General features: G+C 39.2%; 1 protein-coding gene across 1 annotated transcript in view; it reads left to right on the top strand.

Moving 5' to 3' along the window:
* The window catches only part of LOC118173894 (protocadherin alpha-C2-like), an 81,333-nt gene that overhangs the window by 15,758 nt on the left and 53,085 nt on the right, over positions 1-12,490 (top strand). The window lies entirely within an intron of this gene.

Here is a 12,490-nt window from a genome sequence, read left to right as displayed (position 1 = left end):
CCTCTGAAAACACTGCCACATTTCTTCTCATGTATATAAAATACATTGGATCTAAATAAATCACATTCTGGGAATAAGAAATTTTGGTGTGCATTCTGGAAGACTTCTATAGCTTGTGGCTATTTAAAATGCAGTAAAATACCAAACAAATATATATTACACTGTCTCATAATACAATTTGTCTTGCTATACCAAGGGCTTCCAGCCACCTTCAGAGATAGGAGTAATATGCTATTTATCAGCCATGATGCTGTACAATTAGACTGTTCCTAGTGAATGTTTGGCTGCTGCTAATGTACAAGCCTGGCATGCATCCAATAAAGCTGTGAGAATTTTATATATAAAATTGTTCTGTCTGGAAGACACACATACTATTATAAATAGTGTTGGGTTACTTAATACAGTGCATTTTTAATGTGATATTAATTCTTCTAAAAGGAATGTTTTTCAAAATACTTTTACAGAGAGAGACTGGATAGTAGTAATTACTGTATATAATAGCATCTTGTGTTCACACTGCATTTGCTTGTAGCAGGAACCTATTTTGCTTATGCGGAGGACATTTTGCTCTAATCATGTATGTGTCACCTGAAGAGAACTCTGTCACTTCAGCAACAGATGATTTGTTGTTGTTTGTTTAATGAAAGCAATTCAAATGGCTAACTTGGAGTTAGGAACTTCTGTATTTCCATCTCTTTCCATTATTGAGTGAAGGAAAACCTTTCAGAGTTTCAGGCTGTGTTCATACCACTGCTTAGTATAAAAGTGGTCTGATGCTATTTATTATAAAACCTTCTAGGCCTCTTTCATGGTGATACATGTGAACCAGGGGTTGCCTATTAGACAAGTTTGACTGAACAGTTTGGTCATTTCTCAGGCTGAGAGTGGTAAAAAATATTCATTTTGCCTGTAATGAAAATGTGGCTGAACTTTCCATTAAAAGCTTTAGCAAGGCATGTTTTGGAAAAGAAGACTTGATATTTGTTAAGAAATAATCTTTGTGTCATGTTAGGTAGCTGTTGAGGTCTCTCTTCAAGCTGGCTGAGTTCTAAGCCTTTGAGAAATTCTTGTACAGTGAACTTGTTAGACCCTTGCAATAGCTGGAAAGCTCAGTTCCCTCCAAATCCTGCCAACACAGAGCCCTGTTTCAGCCAAGAGCTGGCAGGACCTTCTTGTAATTGCAGTTGTCTGCTTGTGGCCCAGATCAAAGTTGGAGCTGGAGCTGGGAATGGAAACTGAGAACAGGAAGACTGGGAGCAAGGGAAAAACGATGTCCAGACCAGGACCAGGGTGCAGGGAAAGGGAAAGTCCCTAATGTCAGTGCAAAAGGTACAGGAATGCATTGCATAGGAACCAAAATGATCCCATGACCATGTCCAAATGCCTTTTGAGTATTTATAAGGAGGGAGACTCCATAACCTCTCTGGACAACCTTTCCCAGGGCTTAGTCACCTGCACAGTAATGAAGTGTTTCCTTATACACAGGCAGAACCTGTGTTTCAGCTTGTGCCCCTTGCCTCTTGCTCTTGTCAGTCACACTAATTGATAAGGATCTGGAGAGTGTGAGTTTTTTTAATAAGATCTGGAGAGTGTGAGATTTTTTAACTACTTTTTTAGTAAGACTATCTGACTAAAGACCTTTCCAAATTGGGATGATAAGAAAAAGGTATGGAGATAAACATACAGAGACATAAAACCTGACCAATAAGCATTAATGAAGACAATAACCAGAAACAATGTCAGTCACAAGGATTGATGGGCTATCAAGAAAGTGCAGGCAAACTAGGATTTTGCAGCAGTTAAGGATGTAAACCTGAGGGTCCTATAGACAGTGGTTTGGGGGGCCATAGTGTGAGCAGTGTGTCTTTGCAGCAAGCACCAAGCTTGACCAGCTGGCAAACAGGGGACCTGTGGGGTGGGTTGGGGCTGGGATCCAGGCATGGGTGCTGGAGGAGACAGAGGGTCTGTTTTGGTCTTCAAGGGACCTTAGGCCATATGTGTGCTTGTGAGCCTGGAGAGTGCTGTGTGTGTGCCTGCACCAGTGGCTTCTTGTCCCTGCAAGCCCCAGAGGAGAGGATGTCTGTTGGAACTTGTGATTTGTCTGGGTCCTGAGTGTGGGTGCTGTTCAAGGCAGAGCCATGTTTGTGGCAGTGTGTTTTACCAGCCCTGTGTGTTTCTGTTTACCTCTGGGATATGTGCTCAGCATTACTACTGGTTGAACTTGCAAAGAGGAAAGTGGCAGCCACATTCCTCAGCTGGGGCAGAGACCCCAGGTCCATGGACACTGGGCTCCAGCAACCAGGCAGGAGGGTCCTGGGCTGGGGCTGCTGAAAGCATCAGCCACTCCTATTATCTCTTTACAAAATGCAAATAAATGTTGGAACAGAACTAAAGCAATTTATTTTAATGTAAGCGGGATTTCATGAATGGACTGTGGTGAGGAGGGAAGCTACCCAGATGTGTCCATTAGTAAGAAAAATGTGTCTGAGGATACATCAGTCAAATATGTAGTAGACCTGGGAGAATATTGAAAAGATGGTACTAAGAATATCAAGATCTGTTTTTTTGCCACTTCTGTTCAAAAAAGACAGAAATGTAAAGAGATGTTGAGAAAGGTTGTGCGTGAGACTGAGGAAAGAAGAGTCTGTCAATTGCAATACCGTAGAAGGGCTGGGTCTGTTTACAAAGTACTGTTTTATTCTATAAGAGAAGCTCCTTTAGCTACCAAAGCTAAAAGCCACTGCCTCTCAACCACAAATGGGTCATGAGGTATGTAGACAGGTAAGAGGAGGAAGATCCTAATAATTAAGAAGAGCCTTTCACTGGTGGTCAGCACCTACCAACTTCTAAGACCAAGTTCAATAGGAAAGGTGCCAAACAAAGTGGTACCTGGTATCTCAGGAGATTCCAAGAAGAGTTTTCAGGTTATACTCTACAACTATTTGTTTTGAAATATGTAACCCCCTAATATAGGGTCCAGACTCAGTCTGCTGTTCCTATTGTGTCCTTTCTAGGACAAAGAGGCAGGCTGCCTTTCCTGATCTCATGAACCTAGACTTTGTTGGCTAGGTATTGGCTCTGTTTTCACAGAGGATAAAAACACAGCTTGCCCTGTCTGCTCTGGTAATGGTTGGAGACATGTGACCTTCTTCTCAGTGGATTTACTTGAAGATCTCTAAATTTTGTCTGTTCATGGAGGATGATGTTTTGACTAGTGCAAGGAAGTGGTACTGATTTCAATGGATACATATGATATCGTCATCAGAGCTTATCATCAGAGCTCTGTCTTGTGTGTCCTGCTCAGATATCTCTGTTCATGGATAGAAAAAATAACCAGAGCTCAGCTGAGTTATTAAAAGCTGCATGTCTAGTGTCACTTGAAGTGTGCTAGGACTAATAGATATATCCCTGTAAGGTTGGCAGATACAACCTGTGGGAACCTGATCTTCTGGAAGAGCAGCGGAGGACCAGGCAAGATACTCTGCACACTGCCTCACAGCATCATTGCCTGCTGTTGCAGGAACAGATGCATCCAATATGGGCCTTCCCTCAGTACAAAATAATGAGTTTGCTGCATGAAAAATCTGTACAAAATGTGTAAGGCAAATCTGCATTACTGTAGTACTAGTTAGTGGTAAACACTGGATATAGTCTAACTTTTAAAAGAACATTTTGTTGTGTCAGCCACTACAGCCTATTCAGTAAGGACTCTTGTGCTCAAGGAAAGAAATACTGAACTCTTACTAAAGTCAAAACATAAATATTTGATGTCACAGAGGTTTTAAGAATCCTGAATAGAAGTTTGAAAACATATATACTTAGTATCTAGTTAAAAACAAACAAACAAACAAAAGTTTTCTACCTTCAGTACCCATTACCAATAGTAAATTTTACATATGTATATGTACATACTTCCTTAAGAATATCCATGTATACTCTGCAGTAGTGCTTTAAGCCCTTTAGCAGCCATTTGAGCCCAGATATTGCTGACATCTTAGGAACCAATTAAGACACTTGCCAGAAATCATGAAGCCCTTGATATAACTGTGTACAGAACTCAGTTCTCCTGACTTTCTGCTTTTATGGCATGATCATCAGCTTCTGTCACCATCTCACTTTTGTTTCACTTTCAAAACCCCCCTACTCAGCTCCAGGGAACTTTTTTCCTCTTCTTCTTGCTGTGTGACAGCCAGCATTTTTAATTCCTTCCTCTGGGCTTCTGGTCATCATCTGCCCCATCCGCGTACCTTGTATCTTCCCTTTTCTTTGCTTCCCCTTCTAAGTACTCTGTCTCAAATTCTCTTTATTTAGTGCAGATTAGAGGTGAGCTTGTTGCAATAGTAAATCTGAACAGAGCTATCTCAGCAATGGTGAAGCTTGGCTTAAAGGCCCTGAACTGGGCAGGTATGTTCAGTAGCTTTATGTCATCTTCTTGCTAACTTGATCACTGTTTCACCCAGGCTTGTCAATCTGTACAATGTTGTGCTGTCAAGCTCTATGTTAATACTGTATGTGATATTACAGTACTTGTATTTTCTATGGTCTATTCACCACTGCCTCTTTCTCTGCTGCTGTTCCCATCTGTGAGATGCTGCTGACTGCTCCCATCTCATCTCCCTCCTTCTTGCAACTCCTCCAGCTACCTGGAGCTATTCCTAGTCCTATTCTCCAGCAGCAATAGCAACAGCAAGTGCTAGAGACTGTGAGGAACTCCAGAGAAGGGTGCAGGAGCTGGTTTTGATGTCTGTGGGTGGGGAAACGGATCTGGAGTTGGTACTACTGTGCCTTTAACCCTTCTGGGTTGTAGAAGTTACCGTTCTTCTCTGGGCCTCTCCAGATCTTTTTTTAAAATTTATTTAATATTATTCATTTTCCCTTGGTTCCAGCAAGGTTTACAGCATCTTCTGGCTATTGCTATGACTCAGCTTTTCAGACGGAACCTTCACATTCTCAGGAACTGACCTCATGTGCAAACAAGTTCTCACAGGGAAGAATCTAGAATTTATGTGTAAGAAATTAATACAAGAGAACTGAATGCAAGATCTTAAAGAAGGAAAAGTGCAAAAATCCTGCAAAATCTTTGAAATTTCCCACTCTCACTCATTCTCTTACAGATTTTGTTCACTCACACTCTCATAACCATGTACTCACCAGGATCAGCTCATGTACCTGGTGGTCACAGGTGACTAGGATCAGAATTTCTTGAGCTTCACAGTTCTCTTATCATCTGTGTATTTTAAGGCTCCAGTTCTCTTCTCCATCTTCTTGACACCTTATCTTAGGTCATTTTGTTTGCCTCAATTCATTCAAATGAGATCTACATATAGGGTACTCTGTAGCAATTAATGTATACTTCCCCTGTTAGTCCTTCTTTTTGTATTTTGTGTGCTTTCACAAGTGCACACGTTTGTATTCATACCTCAGTCATACTAATCAGTCACTTTTTAGTCAATTTTCTGTATTTAACAAAAAAGATAATAAACGAGGAAAGGTAAAATCACAAGGATTACAGAAAGGAAAAACTTAGATTAGTTACAGGTAATGAACTCAAACTATTGATACAGTATAAGAAATGATAAAGCAAAATTGTTGCTATTTTTATGCACAGAATTATTGGCAGATGATCTTTTGGCACATTATCAGGTACTACTTGTAAGTGCACAGTTCGAATCCAATTCTCTGTGCAGTTTTGGTAACCTTATTGTTAATCATGACTGAGATTGTAATGGTACAGTATAAAGTGTCTGGAACAAGTGAAGAGGGGAAAAAGAACCAACTTTTGCATGACTATTCAGGAATAAGGTGTGAGATCTTACAGTGTTCCAGGACCCCAAGGAGAAACAAAAATGTAAATCAAAGTCATTGGCAGAAGGTGTAAGTCAGGGTCAAATGCTGTTCCTGGTTCTGCTGAGTAAGAAAATCAATGGGTCTTGTGCTGGTGTGAGATAATTTCAGCAGAATCTGCAGTAATAACATTTTGTTCATCATGGATGTGGTTATACGTTAAAAATAGTCCAAGCACAACACAGTTTGGGCAGATGATTTTCTTTTTAATAGGATTTGAGGTAAAATCTTCTAAGCTCAGAAATGCTTGCTGAGAACTTAGCAAACAAAACAAAATATCTCCCTGCCCTACTTCCCCTGCCCAGCCACTCCTGTGCAGACACATGGAATATGGAACGCTGTAGAGCAACAGACATTGGATTACTGGTCTCATAAAAGTCCTCACAGAGTCAGTATGTTTTATGTTGCTGGTACTCTAATCTCCTCTTGCCTCTTTTATGGCTCTCAGCTGCTCTTGGAAATAGTTAATGGATTTTTATTTTCTGTCAATATACTTATGACCTTAGTACGTGTATCAGAACTGTAGGCCAAAACCTGCAGCGGAAAGCTCAATCACAAGGCTGAGGAGAATGAAGGATTATTAGTTACTTGGCCATGTTGCCAGGCAAAGTCTTTCCTATTTGTGCTAAAAGCTGGGTAGATTTCTGTGATGGAGCTTTTCCTCTATCATTTGATCAGAGAGTGAAGTTTCTTCCTTTTTACCACATGGAGAACTGCAAATCTAAAAAAAATGACTAATGGTGAGGAAGCTGTGAAAGGCTGGAATCAGCCATGCAGAGGTTCACCCCACAACGTATCTGGGTCTTCTGTCATGGCAGCCATGCTAAATACAACCTGTATCCAACCTGCCTTTATTGTAGCGAGCTCTGGAAGCCCAGAGCAATGCTTTTGTTATTCCTTTGGTTGCTCATCCATTCTGGAGCAAAGACCTTGCCTGTTAGCTAAATAGTTCTGCCTGCTCTAGCTTGGAGACAGTACCACAGCAGAGTAATCCTCTGGCTGTGGAAGACATGGGAGCTGTGTCTGAGTGCAACAGCTGAAGCTAGAGGCAATGATGTGCCTCACTTTTACAGTTTGAATTGTATAGCTGGAATTATTTAATTTCCTGGTAAATTTGACACTGACTTTTTCCAACATCAAGAAAACAGCAATTAAATAGTTAATCCTAGAATGAAGCCTTGAAAAGCAAGGTCATTCCAGACACTTTTAAACTCTGCTTAAGTATAATTTGTTCTACTAATTTGAGAAATTGCTGACATTTAAGGCAGCTCTGCAGAATTCAGTACAGTAGCATTTTGGGTCTGATTTCAAATTGAGGAAATCTGTCCTTGACCATTTCAGTTCTACTTTACATATTTAGCTTCAGGAGTAAGCTGTAGCTTGCTGCTGTGTAGGAATATGGTGGTTTGGGACAGACATTTACAGCTGTGTTAACCTCAGTGTAGCTTTGGAGTGTGTGCCAGAGAAGGAGAAAGGACTCTCAGTGGCTGGAAGAAATGTAGACAAATGTGAACAATGCTTAATTGTAACTACTGGATAATCCAGCTTTACATTGTGCATGTTAGAGTATTTGTGTCTGCAAGCAGTATGTTGAATGCAAACAGGAATGCATTTCTGCACAGGGAATAAACACAAACCATTTAAGTCACAGTTAAGTTGACAAGTTGAGACTGAAGTTACACATATGTCTTCTTTGCTAAGAAAATGTACTTGGTATTAGCAATCCAGTGGAATAGGTTAATAGGTTAATGCATGCTTCACCTGGTGTTGTATATTTTTGGCAAAGAGCAGGAAGCAGAGTGGCAGTGGATGTGAGGAGTGTCTTTTTTTTTTTTTTTTTTTTTTTGTATTTTTTTTCCTTCTCTTATTTAGCTAGCAGAAGGTCTGCTACATTTTACGTAACCTGAAAATGTGTTACTAATGGGTTAGGCAAGCCAATAGAAAAATGTTACAGTGAAAGAATCTTTGAATACCAATAGTGTGAATTTACTATCCTGTACATGTAATAGTCGTGCTACTCAGTAGCTAGCAGAGTAACTTTGCTAAGGAAGAGATCCTCACTGTGGCTTTTTGTGCCGTTTTGTGTATCTGAAGTCAGTGTTATTACCCAGATATGGGGCTCAATAAATTAAACATTGAAAGTAAAGCTCCAGATATGCTTTTCTATCTTGAATAGATAATTTCTGATTTGATATACTTTCGTGGATTAATGAAATTCATGGACATGGTATTAGGAAATGCAGCAAACCTGGAAAAGATGTTGGGTGAGCAGTAGGCCAAGAATTAAAAGTGCAGATGAAGGAGAAAGCAATGACTTTCAAAAAAAGCGGAATCTGATCTAGCACAAGATGTACAGTTTATAGTTAGGGCATTGACAGTCAATACTTTTAACATGGTCAAAGACAAACTTAGGTCATCATTAGAACAGTGGGGAAACAAACCAACATTATTGCCAACTTCTTTTCAGATCCAAATTAGGACGTTTCAGATTTCGATGGTTAACTACTCAGAGTTAGGAATAAGCAGGGAGCAGAAACAAATTGAATAGATGTAACTCACTATATGTTTTTATAGGAGTGAATACACAGCGCTTAGGTACTTGTGTAGTCTTTTATCATTCAAACCAGAAATGTTTTACTAATAAGTGAGAGGCATTGACAGACTCTGAAGAAAATGCTGTCAGTAGTTCTCAGCAGTCAATAAGGTGGCTGACTATTCCTCATATTACTCCTTCCCTGTACTTTTTATCCTCACTCTCTATTTTTATACTAGGTCTCTATTTCCTTTGGTCCAGTGCCACTGTATGATGCTTAGTTTCCTACTTTACCTGAGGTTTGCAGACAAAAATGAAGGGAAAAAAGAGACATCAGCATCTCTTATTAGCATCACTTTAGAACACAGTAAATTTCTCATATATCCAGAAGGAATATCATAAAAGTCCTAGGACATTGAGGGGAACAACACAGTAAGTCAACATGAAGAGAGAATAAGAGTGGGTAACCAGGAGATATGAAAGAGGTAGGAGGACTGACAGAAGATGGAGTAGAAAATGACTGAATGGAATAGAGGTAGAAGATGGAAGGAAAGGAAAGGAAAGGAAAGGAAAGGAAAGGAAAGGAAAGGAAAGGAAAGGAAAGGAAAGGAAAGGAAAGGAAAGGAAAGGAAAGGAAAGGAAAGGAAAGGAAAGAGATAAGATGGAGAAAGGGACCAAACCAAAATGAAACAAAGGGGATAGCACAAACAAAGACTGTGAAATTGATTATAAGCTGTCAGTAATAATAGGAAAACAACAGCAACAAAAACAAACAAAAAAACCCTCAACATACAGAACAAATATTTAAGAAGGAAAATAGACAGATAGGGAAAGACCAAAGAGAAGGATGTGTTTAAGAGACAGACTGTGAACAAGAAGACAACACTGGCAGTTTTCGACCTGTCAGTCCAACTTGGATGAGTTAGGAGAGCTTAGGAATCATCAGTAGAGACCTGGACTCTAAAAAGTAGAATTTTAAAATGTAAAAATTTTACATTTACTACATTTTAAAATGTAGTAAAGAATAAAAGGTGTTATTGCAAAGGTGGTGAGATAGTTAGATTTATACCAGTGTGGCAAATGGATTTATGGAAGAATATGAATGAACAGAGTCAATCCAGCTGAGCAGTTTGGCACAATACCTTTTTCAAACAAGGGAGAGGCAAACTGCATGTAAAAAGGTGACTTGTCAGCAAGTAATCCAAGTGCAGAATATGAATGGAACAAGGTAGCAAAGAAGTTGGGTGTAGAAACAAGTTTACATTACCACAGGGAGGCATTTTGCAGTATTTTTAGAAAGAGGGAGAATCCCATGTCCTCAGAAAACCCCATGCAGACAACACAGACCAGATCTGGTTCAGCTGCAGGGCTCTGTTCAAGGGTTGCTGCTCAGTGACTCTGTTCTCAATGCAGAGCCTGCTCACTCATATTCCAGGATCTCTTAGCTCATGTGGCTAAATTGTGACTGATGGAGGTTTATCAATCCACTGCAAGATATAAATCCTTTTCACTCCCACATTTATGTTGCCTTATTGCCTCTAGGTGGTATTTTCATGATCAAATAGTACTTGAGGCCTGGAGAATCCCCAGAAACAATTTAAGGCCCTACACATATTCTCCTTTAGATGAGGTGTGGGTGGGTGGGGTGCACAACTGAAGTAAGTGGGGTGCAGAAGAGTACAAGAGTCCCAAGAGAGACAACTGAAACATGGGGTTGGGATGAAGAAGTAGTGTGTGTCCCTTCAGAATGGCAAGACTTTCTTTCCATAGATTTCCAGAGTACCCTTGAGCTAGAAGATGGTGCTACAGTCCAGCACCTCACTGGAAAAACTGTAGGAAACTCCACAAGTTTGAGTCATTCTCTTAGTGTTTACAGGCATCGTTTTCAACTGTGGTTGATGTAATCCAGCCTGTGACGGATGGCTGCTTCTTTCCACTTGACTTGATTTAGTTAAAAGTAAAGCAGACAATTTGTAGGCACCACATGCAAGCGGGTGTATACAGAGAAAATCTATTTTTTTCCCTGCAAAATAACATAACTTACATGCTTGATAATGGCTGAATTTTGTGGATTCTCTATACTTTTCTCCGTGTATTTTGCATATTGTTTCATCTGCAGGCAACAATTCCGTGTGCCAAGAGCATTTATATAATATTAATCTCTTTGTTGCTAAAATGTACATGCTGACAAAACTACATAAAAAAATGTACAGCCTGATCCTCAGAGCTGTGACTTCCCACAGATTCAGAAAGGAAATTAAGTCATTGGATGTCATGTTTGAAGGATGTGATTTACTGAAGGTGTAATTATTTACAAAGAAGCAAAATGTCTTCAGATGTCAAAGTTCCTTGGATTTCTTCAGTTAGCACCATGTACAGTTACATCTTCCTATTTTCTACTACTGCATTGAAGAAAATAGAACACAGATGTATTGCAGGTCAAACAAATTTAGGTGATTCTAGTTAGTGTTATATAAAGATGTGCCTGGTACAGGTGAGATTTGAAATGGATGAACCGTTAAGGCTCTAAATGCCTACAGAACTGTATCTGCATATAATTGTATCACTCCCAAGAGAAATATTTGCACAGAAATTTTTCTGTGGCATTGCATTACAGTGATACCAATGTAGGCATATCTATATGTAGTACTCTTTTAAGAAAGGCTTGCATAGGAATGTGATGACTTTTTATACTGAAATAGTTATATTGCTACAATCTCTAACACAGATATATATCAATGTTTTACTACCTTATCATATGACTTATAACTATCTTTTAACTTATTTTTCTTCTGAAGAACTTGATAAAATCAGTGTATTCTTTGCTACAACCCTGCACTGTACTCTCATTAAAGAACTTGTACCATTTAATTTAACCAATCTAAATATAGTGGCACAATTTCCATATGTCAGAGAAATCCAACAGGCCTGTGCATGCAGATATGGCATGCAGGTAGTATCAATCACTTCAGGGTTTATCAGATTATCAGCAAATGGACATTTGGCCTAGGATTTTTATCAGCTGTTTCTGCTGCAGGGACAGATTCTGATGCTCTTGCTTTTGTGAATTGATCTGAAGCCACAGAAAACACTTTTATTAAGTGAGTTTTTAAGGTGTTTCAGAACTGGTGCTTAAATGAAGTTTCAATAAATTAGTGGAAAACAAAACTCCAAGAAAAAGAAAACAAGAAAGCCTCTAAGCCCCAATTCAGTTGAAACTGAAATTATGTTTTTCTGTTTCAATTTTTGCTTTTCACTGTAAAAATCAATATTACTAGAGACCAACCCCTGAAGTGTTTTTTCAATGGAAACTTTTCCTGAATTAAAAGCCAAGGTCTGCAGGACTCAGTCAGCATTACCACTGAAGCTGATGAAAATAACTAAAATTATTTTTGCCATTAAAGAATTTTATGTATATTTAAAGTAACTCAGGGAACATGTAATTGGAACAGCACAAGTTTCAGTATATCAGTACAAAATTGTGTGTAGTCAGCATACATGATATAAAGCTAAAATTTTCAGAAAGGCTGTTACATTTGTACAGTGCTACTGTGCATGAGCCAAGCTACAGTGTTAATCTGTAAAATGGAAAGCAAATTACCTATTCTGTTGTTTCTGTAAGACTTACAAAAAGGCCAGGTGATCATGAGACTTATCATTCTAAAATTAGTAGAAAAAAAAATCTAGGAACTTGAGATTTTGCTATATGTTTGAAGGGAATGAAGATTTTGGGGATTATGTTCTAGAATGGCTCTATTATGTGTGTGTTATATTTGTTCAGTTTTACATTCTGTGTTGTTTTTACAAATCCTTGGATGTGCATGGTCCTAGCTGTCTGCAGAGGAACAGGATTTTAGAAGAGATGAGCCAATGCTGTATGCAAATAGTGACAGACAGGATTTAAGCAATCATCAGCCGTTCCTTGGTGAGGTACCCAGCTCGAATGCACTAGAGAGGAGCCTCAATGTGCACCAGAAGTTAAATCATCAGGGTCTAGGAACAACGTGAAAGGGAAGCTTCCTCACAGGTATTACAATCCCCTAGATGTGTGCTTGGCATATGGTTCACACACTGTAAGTAAAATCAGCCTGCCAAAAAGGTAATGCCTACAAG

The sequence above is a fragment of the Oxyura jamaicensis genome, chromosome 13 (assembly GCF_011077185.1).
Source record: "Oxyura jamaicensis isolate SHBP4307 breed ruddy duck chromosome 13, BPBGC_Ojam_1.0, whole genome shotgun sequence".
Classification (NCBI taxonomy): domain Eukaryota; kingdom Metazoa; phylum Chordata; class Aves; order Anseriformes; family Anatidae; genus Oxyura; species Oxyura jamaicensis.
The sequence above is the reverse complement of the archived record's forward strand: the minus strand, read 5'-3'. Positions and strand labels throughout refer to the sequence as shown.